The following is an 8,080-nucleotide window of genomic DNA, read 5'->3' as shown; positions in this document are numbered from 1 at the left end:
CACATTTGCTTATTCACCCGCTTGTCTTCAGCGGTTGTGTCGGGAAGGTGAGCATCATAGAATGCCAATTTACTAGAAGAAAGTATTCTTGTGTTGAAGGAGCCACCAGGTTTTTATAAGCCGCTTTGGCGCTGTGCTGTCAAAGCCAATCCCCATTTTATTTACACATTGTTATGTCTGTACACCCACCTAGATAAGAGAGGTTGGACAAAAAAAAAAAATAGCAGACTGTCTTGACTGAAGAGCCCTGACTGCATAGTGGGTTACAATTGTGCTGCTAACTGCATAATGGGTAGTTCAAAACTACAACCCCTCCATGGGTGAAAAATGAGACTCTTTACTGTTTAAGATTTACAGTCATGAAAGCTCAGAGGGACAATTCCAATTTTTTTCAATGGGGTTTCTATGAGTAAGAAAGTACTTGATAGCAGTGAGTTAGCTGTATAGTACATTTTGGAATTAAAAAGTTTAAGAAAAACTTTGTTAATCAGTCATACTTATCTGAGGTGTCTTCTTTTCATATAAATTCATGATTGCCCCTGTCATCCCCATATCTTAAGAATGTTCATAGTATCTGAATCAGGATTCCATTATATTTATAGATTGCTTTTCATAGTAAATTCTTCATATTCATGAGCATAGCATACTCTTTATTTATGTATATCTCATTCATATTCTTATGGTAGTGTTTTGAATGTCTGGGTAGAGTTATTCCTAAATATTTTAGCTATGGTAAATGTACTGTTTTTAAAATTTCCTTTTCAGTGTTCTTGCATTGGTGTAAAGAAATCAGACTAATTTTAGAATGTTTGCCTCACACCCTGCCACTTTGCTGAATATTTCAATTAAGTTCAGTAGTTTCCTTGCAGAAACTCTATTTTTCTAGTATAATAATTCATAGTATTTCATTGTTACTCTTTTAAATTTGGTTGGTTCTTTTGTGAGGTGGATCATTTAATTTCGTATATGTATTCTTTACATGTTACTTTTCCTTTGTTAAATTGATTAGTATTTGTCAATTTTGTTAATCATTTTGAAGAACTAATTCTTAGATTTGTTTTTGTTTTTACTTTACTGTTTCATGTATTTCTTCTCTAATCATTATTTCCTTTCTTCTGAGATTGTAGGCCTTGGTAAATTTTTAATGTTGTTTTTTACACTTTGTTATTTCATCTTTTTAGATGTGTGTGTTTATTGCTATAATTTTCCCTGTGAACAATATTTCTATTGTATCCATTGTTATTACTTTTGGAAATATTTTTAGTTTAAATTTTATTAATTTACTCAATACTTACTTTTAGAAATATTTTAGTTCATACTTTAGTGATTTACTTAATACTTTTCTTAGCATGATTATTCAATGTATTTGATATTTTCCTCCCTGATCTTCTTAGTATTAAATTCTAATTTATGACATTGGGAACTGATATGATGCTTAGAATTATTTGAATGTTTTAAAATTTAGTGAGATTTATTTTGTGGCCTAAAAATGGTATATACTGGATAATGATTAATGTATACGGAAACTGTTTATTGTCTTCTTTTGACTATAGGGCTCATTACATGTTTATGAGGTTGATTACTTGTGTTATTGATATTGTTGTGTTTTGGAGGTTGGTTGATTATATTGTTAAGATCATCTGTATCTTTGTTAAGTTTCTTTCCAATTGTTTTGTACTTCATTGAAATTTGTGTGTAAGCACTTTACAGAAAGCTGTGGATGATAGTGGTAACCCCAAATCCATTTGCAGAGACCCTGTGTGGATAAGAACGCAATGATTCCTTAATGCATATAAACTAGGAATATTAGCAAATGAGACAAAGAGCATTGTAAAGTAGATTTTAGTATCCATACTTAGGCTGGAATCTAATACCTTGTAATTTGATGTCCTTCTGGACCCAATGTGAATTTATTCTAAAATTTTTAATATTCCCTGCATTCTCTTTGATTGTGGTTTATTCTGTTTATGTGGTCATTGTTGATGGGTCCTTATTGGTTTTTTGCCCTTCTTTTGTATGTTTATCTGTATAAGGAAACCTGGATAGGTGTAATTACTAAGAGAGCAGTTGGATTGATCATTGCCTGAGGACAATGAAGAGGAGGATGGGAATATGGGTAGACAACATCAATATGTGCAAAAGCAAGAAAAGGTCCCAGAATTGATAATGGTGATGATTGCACAGCCCTTTTGATATAAATTAAACTATTAAGTTGTGTCAGATGTCAATTATAGTCAATATTTTGAAAGTGTGTTAAAATATCATTTATTTTTAAATTTTATTTAATGCTTTATGCATCTTGTGGCTCTCTCATTGCCTATTTTTGTACCATTTATTTTTCTGTGCTGAGTTTTTTGTTGTTGTTAACCATATTTTAATGTTTGTTTTCAGTTTTGTGTTAATTAAGCCTTGACAAGTTGTCATGAGAAACTAGTCCTTGGAGAAAGACATTACTTTGTTAGAGAGGCAGTGAAAGAGAGGAAGGCCCTCAATGAGATGGATTGACACATGGCTACAACAATGGACTCTAGAATCAAAACAATTGTAAGAAAAAGGAAGGCCCAGGCGGTGTTTCTTTCTCCTGTGCATAGCATCACCATGGGTTGGAATTGACTTGATGGAACCTAACACCAACCACAACAAGTCCTTACATGTTTCTTATTTCTTAGCTTGGTTATTTTGTTAAGTTACCCTGTAATTTATTTTTATCTTCCTAAGCTTAAAATACTCTTTGCTGTATCAATGTTTACCTGTTACCTGACTTCCTGTGCATAATTATAGCATTTATTTTTACTTTTTGTTTTGTAGTTGTTGTTTATAAATTGTCATGTCTGGTTTCCCATCTTCAATCTTATAAGCTTAACGCTATTTGGGAATTGTGTTTCTGGTCTGAGGCGTTACAGTTCTCTTTAAAGTTCTTCAGGAGGAAGTAGAACCATTTTATACAGTTTATACCCCTTATACAGCTGATTTACTGCTGAGTTCAATTGGTATACTGAACTCAAGGAGCAATGGTTCTTGGAATTGACTGGTCCCTGAGGCAGCACAGCCAGCACCAGGATCTTAGAAAATCTGCTTGTCCATGAGACCTGCAATGACTCTATGAGGACCTCTCTCACTCTGTAGTAGGAGGGAAGCTTGTAGATGGAAGTTTTGTGGATTTCTCACTTAAGTGGGGTGGAGAATGGAGGTTTGTGCAAGGACTCTTGGGATACCGGTGTTTTCATCACATTTTATAAGAACCAATTGGATTTTCTGCCTTGTGCCCAAGCCCTCACCTAGCTTTCCAGGGACCAATGGGTATTCTTGTGAGATGCAGACCATAAGTGATTTATTTCATGTCATTTCCCAAGTGCTCTTGATATATAATAGGGTTCCAACAGAGAATCTTGCCTTCCTTTTACCTATCTCACAGTTTCTTCACTTTCAGTATTCTATGCTCAATAAATTTGGATGGATTATTTGGCTTGCTTCACATCTTCTTGGACACTGCCTGTGTTTGCTCCCACAAATGAAACTCAAGCTGACAACAGTAGAATTTATGAAGACCAGTAAGAAATGAGGTATGCAAAGCAGTGCTCAAAGCAGTGAGCCTGAGAATGCATAGGTCTATATTGCTACACCAAATTATGTAAATGGTGAGCCCCATATTCTGGTGATTTGCAAAGACCAAACATGCCAAGGCAATTCAAAAAAAATTACTTAGCAAGCAAACTTCATTTTATTTTTCTTCACTTTATGACACTTCACAGTTAATACAATTTTAAGAGATTGAAGGTTTATGGCAACTTTGTGTGAAGCAGGTCGACCAATACCATTTTCTATATACGCATTTCTTGTCGATGTGTCATATTTTGGTAATCCTCACAAATCTGTAAACTTTTTACAAGCTATTTCCCTTTTAATAGACAATAATTTTGTGGACACATTACTTGTTTATACATTGGGAAAATTTTAAAAGTGTAACTCACTTTATTTATTTGGAAATCAATCTATTATATCTCTGAGATATGCTATATTAGACAGGTTTCTCTAGAGAAACAAAACCAGGACACTAATGATTTTATATATATTTATATAGATAGATATATAACATGAGAAATAAACTGAAAATTAATCTATAGAGCAGTACAATTAGCTCAGTGCAACTCACTCCCATGAGGCAATTGTGAGACATTGACAGTTCTTCAAGTTTTGAGGGCCTCCAAGTAGTCCTCTTTAGAGCAATTCAGGCTATCTGGCCACAGGCCTCAAACAGCAAGGCAGGTCACCAACAGTCATCCAGATGACAGTATCTGACAGTCCCCAGCTCCAGTGAGCTATACCCCAGTAGCGTGGCAAAGCAGGTCTTGAAGGAACCTCAAATTATAGCGACACAGTCCAGGGTTAATTGTCCTACCGGTAGTGTAGCTTGCAAATGGAAGCAGAGAATAAGCTAAGGCTGCTGCACTCTGGTCTGATCATCAAAGATCAAGAGACAAGAATGGCGAGGCTTGTGGAGCCATTTATCTGTCCAGCCTTCAATTAATCCCACATGTGTTCATTGGCCATGTTGGCACAATAAACCTACCTATCACATATGCCTATTGCCTCCAGACACTTACTGGAAGTGTAATGTGATGTCTCTTATTCACACACACCGAAGTTCACAATTATGGCCAGAATGGCCATTTTTGTTACTTGGGCATTATGGATCAAATCCTATCCTCAAAGCCAAAATAAATTATCCATATAATTCTTTGTGTGCTTTTCTGTGTGATGTTTTAGTTGTAGAAAAGAGTGAAAACATTGTTGGCTTGGTGAGATTTCCAGATCTCCAAAACAGGCTTTCCCAGTCTTTGTGTGGTACAGTTGTCTTCCCTAGAGTGGAGATATGAATCTTGTTTCCAGCAATATTATGAAGCTTCATGCTGATTTATATTTTTCTCATAGAATTTGTTGATTTCTGAGGGGGGGGCAAGGAGGTGGTGGAAAGCTGATTGCAAAGGACCAGAGTACTTTTAAAATCAGACTCATTTGCCTCAAAGTTATATGCATAAATGGTTGAAAATATTCTTCTTTCAGTCTTAAAAGGAGTAAGAAATAAATGTGACCTTTGATTTATGTTACATGTCAGGAATTTTAAAAGTTCATTGAAAAATTCTAGTTATCATTTAATTTCATTTTTTCATGAATATTTTGAAGCCCCTTGTGTATATACTACTTTTTTCAGAATCCTAACAGACATATTGGAATAGCAGGATGGTACAAATTGGTAACACAATTACTAACTGAATGGGTGGTGATTTTGAGTCCAACTGAGAGATAGGATATAACTATTCATCAGGCAGGGTGAAATAAAGAGGCCCAGTGTAGGGAAGCACTGGGAGATACAGAGTATCTGAAAGGGTTATCTCAACAGCCTAGGACAGCCTGCAGCAAAAAACCTCTAGGCTGGTTCTAAATTCTGAGGTCATCAAACCCAAGACTCTTTTTTTTTTTAATTAAAAATTGATTTATTTTTAATTAATATATATATATATCCTATCATTCCATAGTTCAATCATGTCCTGCAGAATATTGTCCTGTAGAATTGCTACTCTAATCAGTTTCCAAATACTCTTTTTCCACATGGACTCCTTTACACGTCTCCCTTCATCCCCAAGACTCATTTTACTGACTTTTGATTATTTACTTCGTTGAGGTCGCAGGGACTGATGGCTGCCTGCGTTGTGTTGTTTTAGAGGAACCAGGTGCCATTTTCCAAGGAGTTGAAGAGCACAGCCTCTCTCTAGGAGACTTGTCGGAATGCTTCTTTGAACTGCCTACAGGTAATTTCACAATGGAATTAGACTACCACTTTATTCTCCTGTGGCTACCCTCTCAGGTTTGTGCTCCAGAAAGCTGGTAGGCTTGCTGATTTGGTTTAGAACATGGCAAATGGTGGGCAGGATTGCCCTGGCCAGGTAGTTCACTACGGAGGTTGGGTAGAGGTTCCTGTAGGAGCTTGGAATGTTGCCGAGTGTTTTCTGAGTTGCCTTAGGGTGTGTGAGGCACCAAGGTAGGTGGCAGGAAGTTCCCTCAAACAGGTGGGACAAGAGAGTAAAAATAAGAGCTCCCCCAGCCACAGAGACAGCAATTCCCCAGTAGGAAGTTGCATGGAGTATTCCCTGGTGGAGGTTGGTGGGTTTTCCCCAGTCTTTGGCTGCACTGCACGGGGTTGAAATCACCTAACTGTGAGGGGGGCAGGCATAAAAGGCGAAAGCTAAGGGGAGAGTGGTCAGGAGGTCAGCAATGGAGTTTGAGTGAACAGGGAAGAGACAAAGAGGAAAAAAAAACTAAGCTCGCTGACACGGAGGGGGAGGTGGGTACAGAGAAGAGAGGGAAAGAAAATTAACAATATAGCTGACCCCTGATCCCTGCCCGTAGGGCTGCAAGGGTTTAATCCTTGCCCAAAGGCGGCAGCAAGCTGTGGCTGTGTTGAAATTAAGCCCTTGGGTCAGCTCCAAATGGTCCCGGCTCCAGCCGAGACAGTGTCAGGGCTAAGGTCAAACCCTAGCCAGCCTCCACTGTGGTAATCCAAAAGACCCCAGCCCCTCAAAACCTTGTGGCTCTGTGCCTGCTTATCTTTATGGTGCTCCTCCTGCGAACCGGCAAACTTGAATTTCCCTCTTAGTACCTATCCTGGGCTGATTTCTGCAGAGTCCCTCTGGTATGTGTTCAGTTTTTCAATTCTTTGAAGAAGGTTGTTGGTATTTGAATCGGTATAATGTTACATTTATATAGTGCCTTGGATACAGTTGACATCTTTACTATATTGAATCTTCCAATCCACAAGCATGGGATATGCTTCCATATGTGGCAGTTGTTTTTTGTTTCCTGTAGTGGGTTTCTGTAGTTTTCTTTGTCTAAGTCTTTTGTGTATTTTTTTGTTAGATATATACTTTTATATTTCAATTTGTTCTTGGCTATTGTGAGGGGCACTGCCTTTTTAATCTCTTCTGTGGCCTTGTCTGATATGTATAGTATCCTGCCACTCTTCAATATTACTCTATCATTGCCAGCACTCCTGTTATGGAAATTTGGAGGTTTTCAGTGTATAGAATCATGTCATCTGCAAATAGCGATAGTTTCACCTCTTCTTATCCCAGATGGATACCTTTCATGTCTTTCTGATGCCTCATGTTGTTAGCTAGTATCTCCAGTGATGCTGAATACAAGTGGGAACAAGTGACATCCTTATCTGGTCCCCTTTTTCAGTGGGTTTGATTTTGTCTTTTCTCCATTGACTATGATGTTGGCTGTTGGCTTTTCTTAATTAGCATGCATTAACTTGAGGAATTTTCCTTCGAATCTTAATTAGGAATGGGTGTTTGATGTTATCCAATGTTTTTTCTGCATCTATCAATATTATCATGTGGTTTTTATCCTTTTCCTTATCAATGTGATAGATTATGGTGATGAACATTTGGATGTTGAACCATCCCTGCATCCCTGGAATGAATCTGACTTATGCTGATAGATGAAATGTTTTATATACTTTTGTATTCTATTGGCCAATATTTTAAGGATTTTTGCATCTATGTTGATTAGAGATATAGGCTTATAATTATCTATTTTTGTGGGATACTTGCCCTGTTTGGGTATCAAAGTTACACTGGCTTCGTAGAATGACTTTGGGAGTTTGCCCTATTTTTCTATGCTCTTTAATAATTTGTGGAGGATTGGTGTCCGCTCTTCCCTGAATGCTTAGAATTCCCCTGTGAAGTTGGCTGATCTGGGAGCTTTCTTCACTGGTAGTTTCTTGATAACCATATATATTTCTTCTTTTGCTATGGGTCTGTTGAGGTTCTTGACCTCTATCTGGGATAAACTAGAGAGGGATTGTTTTTCCAAGTATTTGTCAATGTCATCTATGTTGTTGAATTCATCAGAATCCAAACTTGCATAGTACTTATGATTATCTTTTTATCTCATTGGGGTCTGTTGTGATTTCCCTTGTTTCATCCCTCATCCTGGTTATTGATATTTGCTCCTTTCTTTCCTTGGTTAGGTTTGGCATTGGTCTGTCAATACTGGTGATCCTTCCAAAGAACCAACT

Source organism: Echinops telfairi, unplaced genomic scaffold (assembly GCF_000313985.2).
Source record: "Echinops telfairi isolate 266 unplaced genomic scaffold, ASM31398v2 ScPeMD7_7462;HRSCAF=8500, whole genome shotgun sequence".
Lineage (NCBI taxonomy): Eukaryota > Metazoa > Chordata > Mammalia > Afrosoricida > Tenrecidae > Echinops > Echinops telfairi.
Note: the sequence above shows the minus strand (reverse complement) of the source record.